The sequence below is a fragment of the Capricornis sumatraensis genome, chromosome 11, assembly GCF_032405125.1.
Source record: "Capricornis sumatraensis isolate serow.1 chromosome 11, serow.2, whole genome shotgun sequence".
Classification (NCBI taxonomy): Eukaryota; Metazoa; Chordata; class Mammalia; order Artiodactyla; family Bovidae; genus Capricornis; species Capricornis sumatraensis.
The window spans coordinates 8,792,648-8,807,538 of NC_091079.1; positions in this window are offsets into that span (position 1 = coordinate 8,792,648).

Here is a 14,891-nt window from a genome sequence, read left to right on the forward strand (position 1 = left end):
GACTGATTTTTCCTGAGGCCTCTCTCCTTGGCCACCTTCTCGCTGTGTCCTCACGTGGCCTGATCTCTGAGCAGGCCCTTCCCTGCTATCTCTCCTCTGCTTACAAGGACATTGTTCCTGTTGGTTTAGGCTCCCCACCCTTAAGACCTTATTTAACCTTAATTACCTCTTCAAAGGTCCTATCTCCAAATACAGTCACATTCTAAGGTACTCAGGATTAGAGCTTCGACTGTAACTTTTGGGGCAAGGAGCACACAGTTCCACTAGTCCATTACTAGCGATTTCCATTTATTAGAATTACTTTGGGAAATGGTGATTGATGTGTATTATCTAAATGATTTAATGATAAGTCTGGTCTCAAGCATCTTTATGTTTACAACTCCTTGCCTGCTCTTTGATAAGTGAGTATGAAATCAGTGAGTGAATAAATGAATAAAGGAGAGACTGGATTGACCAATGAATTAGTCAATGCCATGGTATACCCATCGATGTGTCCCCTCTGTCAGGGATCCCATCCATTATCAAGGGGTTCAAATCTAAGAGAAGTACATTTCTTTATATTTGCCTCCAGAAAATCAGAGTTACTTGCACTTAAGTAAGCAAATAAATGCCCAAGGTAGACATGCCAAAGTGAGTGGCACATACGATTAGTTCCTGAAGATACTGTGCAAGAAATATCAAATAAACATAGAAAAAATATGCATAATACCTCCTCCTTAGAAGATTTCCCTGGTAGCTCAGCTGGTAAAGAATCTGCCTGCAAGGCGGAAGACCTGGGTTCAATACCTGAGTTGCGAAGATCCGCTGGAGAAGGGAAAGGCTAGCCACTGCAGTAATTCTGGCCTGGAGAATTCCATGGACTGTACAGTCCATGGAGTCACAAAGAGTTGGACACAACTGAGCAACTTTAACTTCCTCCTTAGAAACTCACAAGGTTCCTTAACAAATAAAAGGTGCTAAGAAGCAAGTTATTTACTGCAGTAACAAAATTTGTTTTGCTTGGTTTGGCCTGGCATTTCCCAAATCTGTTTGGACAGCGATGAAACTGCCCATTTCCCTAAGGGACAAAGCATGCTTTGGACAAGTACTGGGAAAAATCTCATCTTATGAGCTTGGCACCCAGAGATGTTGACTAGAGAGACAATGAAACTTCTCCTGAGATGCCCCTTTCCCAGCCAGTGAAATCTACAGGAAACTGTCTTAAATCTTTATTCATAAGACATGTATCAAATGCCTGTCAGGTCAACACTAACCCTATGTTCAGGACTTAAGTCAGAAGAGATGGCTGAGACCAAGCTCCTCTCAGGTAAAATTCTAAGCTCTCTTTTCCACTGAGGCCCTCAAATCATTATTTCTTGAAAGATGTCTAAAATTCAACATCACTGATAACTGCTAGTTTAACTTAGTAGCTAAGACTATAACTTCCAGGTGAAAAAATCATTGAAATGAGGTCAGGTTCAAATCCTTGCTATACCATTTCACAGAGGTAATGAGTTTAAAACTGCTTTTCCCCAAAGTTCAGGTCTACTCAGAACCTCAAAATATGACTGTATTTGAAAAAGGATCTTTACAGATGATATTAGATGAAATAGATCATGTTGTAATAGGATGGGTTCTAAGTCCAATGACTTTTGTCCTTATAAGAGGAGAAAGGCTCAAATACACAGGGAGGAAGGCCATGTGGAAGCAGGCAGAGGAGAGGGTGAGGCAGCGCCAGACCCAGAAACACAGGGAGCCACTGGAAGCTGGTAGATGCAGGAAGGATTCTCCTCTGCAGACCTGGGAGGAGGTTTGGCCTACTGACCCCTGGATTTTGGACTTGCAGCCTTCACAGCTGTGAGAAAGCAGTTTTGCAACTTGTGCTGCATTGCCATAGAAGCCCTAGAAAGTTATTACATTTATGTGTATTTGGGTGAAGTATGCCTTTCTGAGCTTTATTTTGCATATCTATAAAATGTAAATAACACTACCCACCTTCCAGGATTTTGCTAATATTGAAAGCTGGGCTCTGAGGCTATGGGAGTGAAGACTGAATATAAGGTAATGGCCCTAGAAGGATTAGCAAAGTATGACCAATGAGTCAAATGCAGGCCAAAGCCTGTTTTTGTGAATAAAGTTTTATTGGAACACAGCCACACCCATTGGTTGATGTATATCTATTGCTGCCTTCCTGCTATGATGGTACAGTGGAAAGCACAGCAAAACCTAAAATATTAACTATCTGCCTCACAGAAATAGGTTTGTTGACCTCTGCTCCAGGTGCTTACAATGTGATTGGAGCAGTTCAGTTCAGTTGCTCAGTCGTGTCCGACTCTTTGCGACCCCATGAATTGCAGCATGCCAGGCCTCCCTGTCCATCACCAACTCCCGGAGTTCACTCAGACTCACGTCCATCGAGTCTGTGATGCCATCCAACCATCTCATCCTCAGTCGTCCCCTTCTCCTCCTGCCCCCAATCCCTCCCAGCATCAGAGTCTTTTCCAATGAGTCAACTCTTCGCATGAGGTGGCCAAAGTACTGGAGCTTCAGCTTTAGCATCATTCCTTCCAAAGAAATCGCAGGGCTGATCTCCTTCAGAATGGACTGGTTGGATCTCCTTGCAGTCCAAGGGAATCTCAAGAGTCTTCTCCAGCACCACAGCTCAAAAGCAGCAATTCTTTGGTGCTCAGCCTTCTTCACAGTCCAACTCTCACATCCATACATGGAAAAACCATAGCCTTGACTAGATGGACCTTAGTCGGCAAAGTAATGTCTCTGCTTTTGAATATACTATCTATGTTGGTCATAACTTTTCTTCCAAGGAGTAAGCGTCTTTTAATTTCATGGCTGCAGTCACCATCTGTGGTGATTTTGGAGCCCAAAAAAATAAAGTCTGACACTGTTTCCACTGTTTCCCCATCTATTTCCCATCAAGTGATGGGACCAGATGCCATGATCTTTGTTTTCTGAATGTTGAGCTTTAAGCCAACTTTCTCACTCTCCTCTTTCACTTTCATCAAGAGGCTTTTTAGCTCCTCTTCACTTTCTGCCATAAGGGTGGTGTCATCTGCATATCTGAGGTTATTGATGTTTCTCCTGGCAATCTTGATTCCAGCTTGTGTGTCTTCCAGTCCAGCGTTTCTCATGACATACTCTGCATAGAAGTTAAATAAGCAGGGTGACAATATACAGCTTTGACGTACTCCTTTTCCTATTTGGAACCAGTCTGTTGTTCCATGTCCAGTTCTAACTGTTGCTTCCTGAACTGCATACAGATTTCTCAAGAGGCAGGTCAGGTGGTCTGGTATTCCCATCTCTTTCAGAATTTTCCGCAGTTTATTGTGATCCACACTGTCAAAGGCTTTGGCATAGTCAATAAAGCAGAAATAGATGTTTTTTCTGGAACTCTCTTGCTTTTTCCATGATCCAGCAGATGTTGACAATTTGATCCCTGGTTCCTCTGCCTTTTCTACAACCAGCTTGAACATCAGGGAGTTCACGTTCACGTATTGCTGAAGCCTGGCTTGGAGAATTTTGAGCATTACTTTACTAGCATGTGAGATGAGTGCAATTGTGCGGTAGTTTGAGCATTCTTTGGCATTGCCTTTCTTTGGGATTGGAATGAAAACTGACCGTTTCCAGTCCTATGGCCACTGCTGAGTTTTCCAAATTTGCTGGCATATTGAGTGCAGCACTTTCATAGCATCATCTTTCAGGATTTGAAACAGCCCAACTGGAATTTCATCACCCTCACTAGCTTAGTTTGTAGTGATGCTTTCTAAGGCCCACTTGACTTCACATTCCAAGATGTCTGGCTCTAGATTAGTGATCACATCATCATGACAGAGGCATAACTAAATAAACACACAAGAACTGTTGGACTTTAATAATTGCTCTAGAAAATAACTTCCAGTATGGAATAGAGAGTAAACTATTGGTAGTGGGTAGTCATGGTGTCCTAAGGACGGCTTCTGTCGGCAGAGCTTTAAAAAAGAAGAAGGCATTTTCTAAGAAATGCCTGGCTCAGAATGTTCCAAGGTGAGGAAGGCAATGGACACAGGGCTCAAGTCAAGAAGGGGCAGAGCCCTAGAGAAACAGAAGATGGGTCAGAGAGGGGGGTTCACTGAGAGGAGAGGAGGAAACACAGGAGATGAGCTCCTCCAGGGAATTTCTACTCCAAGGAATAAGCAAGTGGCTCTTTCGTGATGTTAGGATTCCATATAACTCCAGTTACAATTATAAAAGTTACAATTTTTAATTTCTGGAAAATTTAGAAATAAATTAGGAACACCTTCAACACCTAAGCAGTCTTGCCTAACCAGTGAATGACAACAGTGAGTTTTAATTTAATTTATCATTGCCTCAACCTGTATATTATTCACATATTGTCATGGGCATCTATGCTATTACATGAAAATGGTTTCTCTGTAAGTTGGTCACGTGTCCCTGTCTACCCAGGACTGTCTGAGTTTGTGCCTCCTGTATAAACAGCATCTTCTTTCACTTAACAAGTGTTCTAGTTTGGATGACAAACTATATGGTCACCCTATTTATGCATAGTTATAATTATTTGCAAAAAAATGTTTCATTTTTGGCTTCAGCGAACATTTGACTCTCATGTGATCTCACTTAAAATATTTGGCTCAAAGTGGATATGAGATTTTACTCGAATTCAACCAAACTCTTATTGTAATCTGAATTTTGGTAAGGTTCCACTATTGTCATTTATTTCATGAGGAACTGAATGTGTGGGACTCTTTGTCCTTGGACCTAGAAGAAATGTGATTCTGTTCTCTCCTGGTGGGTCACACCAGCCTTGGACATACTTCTTCCAAGCAATTAATTCTTGGAAGAATAAAAATATTCTTAACTATCCTTTCTTTGAGTTATTGCAATGCTTATCTCTTGATTCTTTTAAAAAATCAGAGTATCAGAGTTCATGGCCTCTTTTACATTCTTTTGAAACTGATCATCTTCCATTTCAGTCACACTTAGAATGTTTAATTGGCAGTGTTCGAGCATAATTTCTCTACATTCTGTTCTCTGCTTTGAGTAACTTCTTAAGAACTCGTTGGTTGTGATTTTGCATGATATGAAGAGTCTCCTTCTTACATGCAATAACTATTTATTAGCTCTGTCCTTCTGAGAGTTCCTTCTAAGTGTTTATACCAGATGGGTTGAGGCACTAGAGTCTTAGTGCCATCCTCCCCGCTATGGGAGTGAATTCCTCCTCTATATACAATCAATCTCTTTATTGAAAAGGAGGATGGATGGAATTGTCTAAACAGGAATGTTAAGTTTTACCTACCTACAAAGATAACAGCATCTTAAGTGGAAAATGCATTTGGAAAGTAATTCTGATTCTTTCTTCCTTTCTCCACATGCATGGATAGTGAGGTGTGTTTATCAGTCTTCATCAAAATAATGGGTGGAATCAAAGCAAATTACAAAATGTAATGAATGATTTTAAACCTAATGCTAGATATTATTTCATTTTGGCTTAAGAAAGAGCCTATCAAGCAAATAAGTTCTTCCCAGTTCATTCACTATGGAAGTGGAAGTGTCAGTCACTCAGCTGTGTCCAACTCTTTGCAACCCATGGACTATAGCCCACCAGGTTCCTCTGTCCATGGAACTCTCCAGGCCAGAATACTGGAGTGGGTGGCCATTCTGTTCTTCAGGGGGTCTTCCCAACCCAGGGATCGAACCCAGGTCTCATGCACTGCAGGCAGATTCTTTATCATCTCAGCAACTGAGGAAGTCCCTATGGGAGTATCCATTCATTTCTAAACATGCTACTTGCCCTTGGGTCTGCCTCTCTCTCCTTCAAAACTTAACAGCTCAGATCTCCATCCACGTTTCTACCAACAGAATTTTGTATCTACCTCTATTCATTCTTGGTTATCCTGCCCCTTCCCCTACTCTTTCAGTGTGCATGTCCCAAAGGCTAGATAGAACTTGTAATGCTTTTTGAAGTTAAAGACAAGTATATGTTATCTAATTATCCTCTGGCTAAGGGTATCAGAAGGCCAGGGGGGTAGAGAAAGTAGTAAATTAAAAGCATTCATTGACCATACACCCACTTGCATACATACACACCCATCGTTAATACAATGCAGAATTTAACTCTAGTAAAAATCAATCAAGAGCTGGGTATTTGAAAGATAGGCATTTGACTAGAAACAAATGTGAAAAATGGAGCTGGAGGAGAGATGTTTGCAACTCTCAGTCTATTAATAAACAAATAACTGTATTTTGAACACTTTCTGTATTCAGGGGAACGTGCTTGATGTGGAAGGAAGTAAAATGAAACACACACACTTCCAATTCGTCGAGGGAGACCAAACGTCAAGATATAATTGTGTCAAAATAAGGAGTGAACCAAGACACTGTTCATCAGGACTTTGGTTCCAACTCTGAGCATGCAATCTTGAACAAGTTACTTAATATTTCTAGACCTAATTTCTTAATTATGTAAAATTAAGTATTCTACCAGTATTTTTAAGAGTCTAGCTATCTCTAACCAGACCACCTGACCTGCCTTTTGAGAAACCTATATGCAGGTCAGGAAGCAACAGTTAGAACTGGACATGGAACAACAGACTGGTTCCAAATAGGAAAAGGAGTATGTCAAGGCTGTATATTGTCACCTGCTTATTTAACTTATATGCAGAGTACATCATGAGAAATGCTGGGCTGGATGAAGCACAAGCTGGAATCAAGATTGCTGGGAGAAATATCAATAACCTCAGATATGCAGATGACACCACCCTTATGGCAGAAAGTGAAGAGGAGCTTAAAAGCCTCTTGATGAAAGTAAAAGAGGAGAGTGAAAAAGTTGGTTTAAAACTCAACATTCAGACAACAAAGATCATGGCATGTGGTCCCATCACTTCATGGAATATAGATGGGGAAACAGTGGAAACAATGTCAGACTTTATTTTGGGGGGCTCAAAATCACTGTAGATGGTGATTGCAGCCATGAAATTTAAAGACACTTACTGCTTGGAAGGAAAGTTATGACCAACCTAGATAGCATATTAAAAAGCAAAGATACTACTTTGGCAACAAAGGTCCCTCTAGTCAAGGCTATGGTTTTTCCAGTGGTCATGTATGGATGTGAGAGTTGGACTGTGAAGAAAGCTGAGCACCGAAGAATTGATACTTTTGAAGTGTGGTGTTGGAGAAGACTCTTGAGAGTTCCTTGGACTGCAAAGAGATCCAACCAGTCCATACAAAAGGAGATCAGTCCTGGGTGTTCATTGGCAGGACTGATGCTGAAGCTGAAACTCCAATACTTTGGCCTCCTCATATGAAGAGTTGACTTCTTTGAAGAGACCCTGATGTTGGGAGAGACTGGGGGCAGGAGGAGAAGGGGATGACAGAGAATGAGATGGCTGGATGGCATCACTGACTTGATGGACATGAGTTTGGGTAAACTCCAGGAGTTGGTGATGGACAGGGAGGCCTGGTGTGCTGCTATTCATGGGGTCAAAAAGAGTCGGACACGACTGAGCAACTGAACTGAACTAAACTGAACATTATAACATACAAAGAGGCAGGGAACAATATATAGCATGCAGTATTTAATAAATAAAGAACAGTTTTTGTGAGATAAGAGCATCATTATAATGGAAAGTGTAGGCAAGAAAATCAGGAACATTAAGCTAGACAATTTACTTGAGCCATACCTATCAATTTACCAGCATCATTAGTTATTAAATACATTAAAACTAATGCAAATTAAAGCCATGATGAGATATCACTGTATACTTTATCAGTACACCTAAAATAAGAATAGTGATAATACTAAATGCTTTCAAGGATGCAGGGAAATCACACTTTCAAGGATGCATCTCTCATACATTCATGGTGGAAATGTAAAATTTGGCAGTCACTTTGAAAAATAGTTTGGCTGTTTCCTCTAAAACTAAACATATACTCATCATAAGACTCAGCAATCAACTAAAAACAGAAGTACCATATAACCCAGCAATCCCACTTCTGGGCATATACCTTGAGCAAACCATAATTCAAAAAGATACGTGCACTTCAGTGTTCACTGCAGCACTGTTTACAATAGCCAGAACATGGAAGCAACCTAAATGCCCATCAACAGAGGGATGAATAAAGAAGATTAAAAAAAAAAGTTAATATCAATTGTATATATGTGACATATCTTCTTTAGCCATCCCTCTGTTGATGATAACAACAGATGGATGTTACCAATCAACAGATAAAAATTAACAAACCATTAGCCAGACTCATCAAGAAAAAAAGGAAGAATCAAATTAACAAAATTAAAAATGTAAAAGGAGAGTTCACAACAGACAACACAGAAATACAAAGGCTCATGAGAGACTATCACGTGCAACTCTATGCCAATAAAATGGACAACCTGGAAGAAATGGACAGATTCTTAGAAAAGCTAAATCTTCCAAGACTGAACCAGGAAGAAATGGAAATTATGAAAAATTCAATTACAAGCCCTGAAATCAAAACTGTATTCAAAAATCTCTCAGAAAACAAAAGCCAAGCACTGGATGGCTTCACAGGGGAATTCTATCAAACATTTAGAGAGGAACTAATCCCTATCCTTCTAAAACTCTTCTAAAAGTTGCAAAGGAAGAATCACTTCCAAACTCATTCTACGAGGCCACTGTCACCCTGATACCAAACCCAGGCAAAGGACACACTAAAAAGAATATTATAGGCCAATATCACTGATGAACATAGATACAAAAATCCTCAACAAAATTCTAGCAAACAGAATTCAACAACACATCAAAAAGATCATACACCATGACCAAGTCACATTTATTCCAGGAGTGCAAGTATTCTTCAGCATACATGAATCAATCAATGTGATACACCATACTAAAATCTTAAAAGATAAAAACAATATGAAAATCTCAATAGATACAGAAAAAACGTTTGACAAAATTCAATAACCATTTATGATTAAAAGAAAAAAACTTCAAAAAATTGGCACAGATGGGACCTACCTCAATGTAATACAGGGCATATATGATAAACGCACAGCAAACATTATTCTCAATGGTGAAAAACACAAAGCATTCCCTCAAACATCAGGACCAAGACAAGGGTCCCCACTCTCACCACTATTATTCAACATAATTTTTGGAAATCAAAGAAGAAAAAAGAAATAAAAGGAATCCAGACTGGAAAAGAAGAATTAAAATTCTCACTGTTTGCAGATAGCATAATGCTGTACATAGAAAACCCTAAATAGACCATCAGAAAATTACTATAGCTAACATTGAATTTAGCAGTGGCAGGATACAAAATCAATACACAGAAATCATTTGCATTCATATACACTAACAATAAAAAATCAGAAAGAGAAAATAAGGAAACAGTCCATTTCCCATTGCAACAAAAAAGAATAAAATACCTAGGAATAAACCTACCCAAGGAGACAAAAGAGCTGTATACAGCAAACTATAGGACACTGATGAAAGACATCAAAGACAATATAAACAGATGGAGAGATATCCCAGGTGCCTGGGCTGGAAGAATTGATATTTTGAAAATGACTATACTACCAAATGTAATCTATACATTCAATGCAATCTCTATCAAATTACCAATGGCATTTTTCACAGAACTAGAACAAAACAACAACAACAAAATCACAGTTCATATCAAAACACAAAAGACTCTGAGCAGACAAAGAAATCTGAGAAAGAAGAATGGAGCTGGAAGAATAAACCTTTCTGACTTCAGACTATACTACAAAGCTATAGTCATCAAGACAGTATGGTACTGGCACAAAAACATAAATATAGACCAATGGGACAAGAAAGAAAGCCTAGAGGTAAACCCATACACCTATGGATACCTTATTTTTGACAAAGGAGGCAAGAATATACAATGGGGCAAAGATAGCTTCTTCAATAAGTGGTACTGGGAAAACTGGACAGCTACATGTAAAAAAATGAAATTAGAACATTTCCAAACACCATACAAAAAGATAAATGCAAAATGGAATAAAGACCCAAATATAAGACCAGAAACTATAAAACTGCTACAGAAAAATAGGCAGGACACTTAATGGCATAAATCAAAGCAAAACTTTCTATGAACCACCTCCTGGATTAATGAAACTGAAAACAACAAAAAAAAAACAAATGAAACCTAATTAAACTTACAAACTTTTGCACAGCAAAGCAAACTATAAAAAAGGTGAAATTACAATCCTCAGAATGGGAAAAAATAATATCAAATGAAACATATGACAAAGGATTAATTTCAAAAATACACAAGCAGCTCTTACAAGTCAATAGCAGAAAAATAACCCAATCAAAAAATGGGCAAAAGACCTAAACAGACATTTCTCTAAAGAAGGCATGCAGATGGCTAATAAACACATGAAAAGCTGCTGAGCATTGCTCATTACTAGAGAAATTCAAATTGAAATTACAATGAGATATCACCTCACACCAGTCAGAATGGCCATCATCAAAAATGCTGGAGATGGCATGGAGAAAATGGAACTCTCTTGCACTGTTGAAAAAAGTGAAAGTGAAATGGAAAGACATTCAGTCATGTTCGACTCTTTGCGACTCCATGGACTATATAGTCCATGGAATTCTCCAGGCCGTAATACTGGCGTGGGTAGTCTTTCCCTTCTTCAGGGGATCTTCCCAATCCCGGGATCAAACCCAGGTCTCCCACTTTGCAGGCAGATTCTTTACCAGCAGAGCCACAGCTGGTGGGAATGCAAATTGATAGAGCCACTATAGAGAACTGTATGCAGATTCCTTAAAAAACTAGGAATAAAACCACCATATGACCCAACAATCCCACTAATATGTACATACCCTGAGGAAACCAAAATTGAAAAAGACACATGCAACCCAATGTTCATTGCAGCTTTATTTACAATAGCTACAACATGGAAGTAACCAAGATGTTCATCGACAGATGAATGGATAAAGAAGCTGTGGTACATATATACAATGAAATATTCAGTTCAGTTCAGTTCAGTTGTTCAGTCATGTCCAACTTTTTGCAACCCCATGAATCGCAGCACACCAGGCCTCCCTGTCCATTACCAACTCCCAGAGTCTACCCAAACTCATGTGCATCAAGTCAGTAATGCCATCCAGCCATCTCATCCTCTGTTGTCCCTTTCTCCTCCTGCCCCCAATCCCTCCCAGAATCAGGGTCTTTATCAATGAGTCAACTCTTTACATGAGGTGGCCAAAGTATTGGGGTTTCAGCCTCAGCATCAGTGCTTCCAATGAATACCGAGGACTGGTCTCCTTTAGGATGGACTGGCTGGATCTCCTTGCAGTCCAAGGGACTCTCAAAAGAGTCTTCTCCAACACCACAGTTCAAAAGCATCAATTCTTTGGCGCTCAGCTTTCTTCACAGTCCAACTCTCATATCCATACATGAACACTGGAAAAAAAGTAGGCTTGACTAGACAGACCTTAGTCGGCAAATTAATGTCTCTGCTTTTGAATATACTATCTAGGTTGGTCATAACTTTCCTTCCAAGGAGTAAGCGTCTTTTAATTTCATGGCTGCAATCACCATCTGCAGTGATTTTGGAGCCCAAAAAATAAAGTCTGACACCGTTTCCACTGTTTCCCCATCTATTTCCCATGAAGTGATGGGTCCAGAGGCCATGATCTTCGTTTTCTGAATGTTGAGCTTTAAGCCAACTTTCTCACTCTCCACTTTCATTTTCATCAAGAGGCTTTTTAGTTCCCCTCCACTTTCTGCCATAAGGATGGTGTCATCTGCATATCTGAGACTTTGATATTTCTCCCGGCAATCTTGATTCCAGCTTGTGTTTCTTCCAGCCCAGCATTTCTCATGATGTACTCTGCATAGAAGTTAAATAAGCAGGTGACAATATACAGCCTTGACGTACTCCTTTTCCTATTTGGAACCAGTCTGTTGTTCCATGTCCTGTTCTAACTGTTGCTTCCTGACCTGCATATAGGTTTCTCAAAAGGCAGGTCAGGTGGTCTGGTATTCCCATCTCTCTCAGAATCTTCCACAGTTTATTGTGATCCACACAGTCAAAAGCTTTGGCATAGTCAATAAAGTAGAAATAGATGTTTTTCTGGAACTCTCTTGCTTTTTCCATGATCCAGCAGATGTTGGCCATTTAATCTCCAGTCCCTCTGCCTTTTCTAAAACCAGCTTGAACATCTGGAATTTCATGGTTCACATATTGCTGAAGCCTGAGTGAAATATTACTCAGCCATAAAAGGAACATATTTGAGTCAGTCCTAATAAGATGAATGAACCAAGAGCCTATTATACAGAGTGACATAAGTCAGAAAGAGAAAACCAGTTATCATTTACTAGTAGATATATACAGCACTTCCCTGGATGTCAGCTGGTAAAGAATCTGCCTGAAATGCAGGAGACCTGGGTTTGATCCCTCGGTTGGGAAGATTCCTTGGAGAAAGGAATGGCTACCCACTCCAGTATTCAGGGTTGGAGAATTCCATGGACTGTACAGTCTATGGGCCACAGAGTGTCACACATGGTTGAGTGAGGTGGATGAACCTAGAGCTTATTATACAGAGTGAAGTCAGAAAGAGAAAAACAGTTTTTGTATGCTAACACACACACACACATTTATAAATAAATATATTTTAATATATTATAAATATATAAAATAAATATATTTTAATAATATAATATATATAATAAATATATAAAAATACATATATTTTATAATAAATATGTAAAATAAATATATTTTAATATATTATATATATATATAATGGGATCTATATATATATATATGGGATCAAGAAAGATGGTACTGATAAACCTTTTTTCAGGACAGCGACGGAGACACAAACATAGAGAAAAGACTTATGGACACATAAGGCTGGGGGAGAAGGAGAGAGTGAGGGGTATGGAGAAAGTAACATGAAAACATACATTGACATACGTAAAATGGAAACATACATTGACATACGTGAAATGGATAGCCAGTGGGAATTTGCTGCATGAATCAGGGAACTCAAACAGAGGGGTGGGATAGGGAGGGAGCTGGGAGGGGTGTTCAAGCGGGAGGGGACAGGGGTAAACCTATGGCTGAATTGTGTGGATATTTGGTAGTAACCAATGCAATCATATAAAGCAAATATCTTCAATTAAAAATAAATAAATTAATTAAATAAAATGAAAAATAAAATAACATCACTGAAGGGAAAAGAAAAAAAAAAGTAATAGCCAGTCTTTATCCGTTACCTGAAGGGAATAATCATGGCACGAACAAAGAAAGGAAAACCCACTGTCTGACAAGGGAGACACTACACATTTGCAGAAAGACTCCTTGGAGTTGGAAGCCAGGGGATGATTCTAGGCCATAATGAGTCTTGCTCCTCCCAGAAGCCTTCACTTTGAGATCTATCTTGGCTAGGGTGTGAGTGCACACCCCAGGGGAGGGTCCTGAGACAAATTAACCATGGGGGACAAAGTAAGGTGATTGGCCTGAGGGAAGACAAAGAACCAGAATGCTACTCCTTTATAAAGGATTTAACCTTCCCAAAGCTGCAGTTCTCTCTCTGAGCTGGCCTGCGTGCTTTTCCACGTGTACTTATCTTTTCAGAAAATTTTTTAATTTACTCTTAAAAAAATAGGGATGGATAAAGAAGATCTGACACCTACATACAATGAAATATTACTTAGCCACGAAAAAGAGCAAAATAATGCTATTTGCAGCAACATAGATGGGCCTAGAGATTATAATACTAAGTGAAGTATGTTAGAGAAAGACAAATATAATATGATATCACTTATATGTGGAATCTAAAAATGGGGTGCAAATGAACTTATTTACAAACAAAATAAAGTCATTGATGTAGAAAACAAACTTATGGTTACCAGGTTATAAGGAGGAGGAGGGATATTTTGGGAGATTAGGATAACATATACAAACTAAAACTACTGTGTATAAAATAAATCAACAGCAAAGACCTACTGTATAGCACAGGGAACTCAGTACTCTGTAATAGCCTATACAGGAAAAGAATCTTAAAAAAGAATGGATATATGTTTGTGTATAACAGATTCATTTTGCTTTTACACTTGAAACTAACACAACTTTGCAAATCAACTATACTCAAATAATTTTCTTTAAAAACCCAGCAATCACAATCTTGAGAGTTATTCCCAGATAAATAAAAACATTTGTTCATACAAAAACCTACATACAAATGTTTATGGGAGTTTTATTAGTATTAGCAAAAAATTGGGAAGTACCCAAAAGTCCTTATCTGGGTGAATGGTTAAAGAAACTTGTATATCCATACTGCTGCTGCTGCTGCGTGGCTTCAGTCGTGTCCGACTGTCCGACCCCATAGACGGCAGCCCACCAGGCTCCCCCATCCCTGGGATTCTCCAGGCAAGAACACTGGAGTGGGTTGCCATTTCCTTCTCCAAGGCATGAAAGTGAAAAGTCAAAGTGACGTCGCTCAGTCGTGTCCGACTCTTCGCGACCCCATGGACTGCAGCCTACCAGGCTTCTCCATCCATGGGATTTTCCAGGCAAGAGTACTGGAGTGGGGTGCCATTGCCTTTTCCGAGATCCATACTAATGGAAGGCTAAACAACAAAAAGGAGTTAACTATTAGCACAGGGAACAACTTGGACCAATCTCAGGGAATGATGGTGACTGAAGAGATAATTCCAAAAAGATCGCATGTAGGCAAAGAATGTGATCCTCTGGACTCTCTAAGTAATTCATACTAGAAACTAAGAAGGCAGATGAAAGCATTTATCTTATTCTTTACCTTAAATAGTACTCATCTACACCTGTTATTTCACTCTTATAAACTTGTTGCTTAGGGATAAAAGTTCCATTTATAGTATTCAAGAAATAATAAAATTATAAAGATGGAGAATAGTTTAGT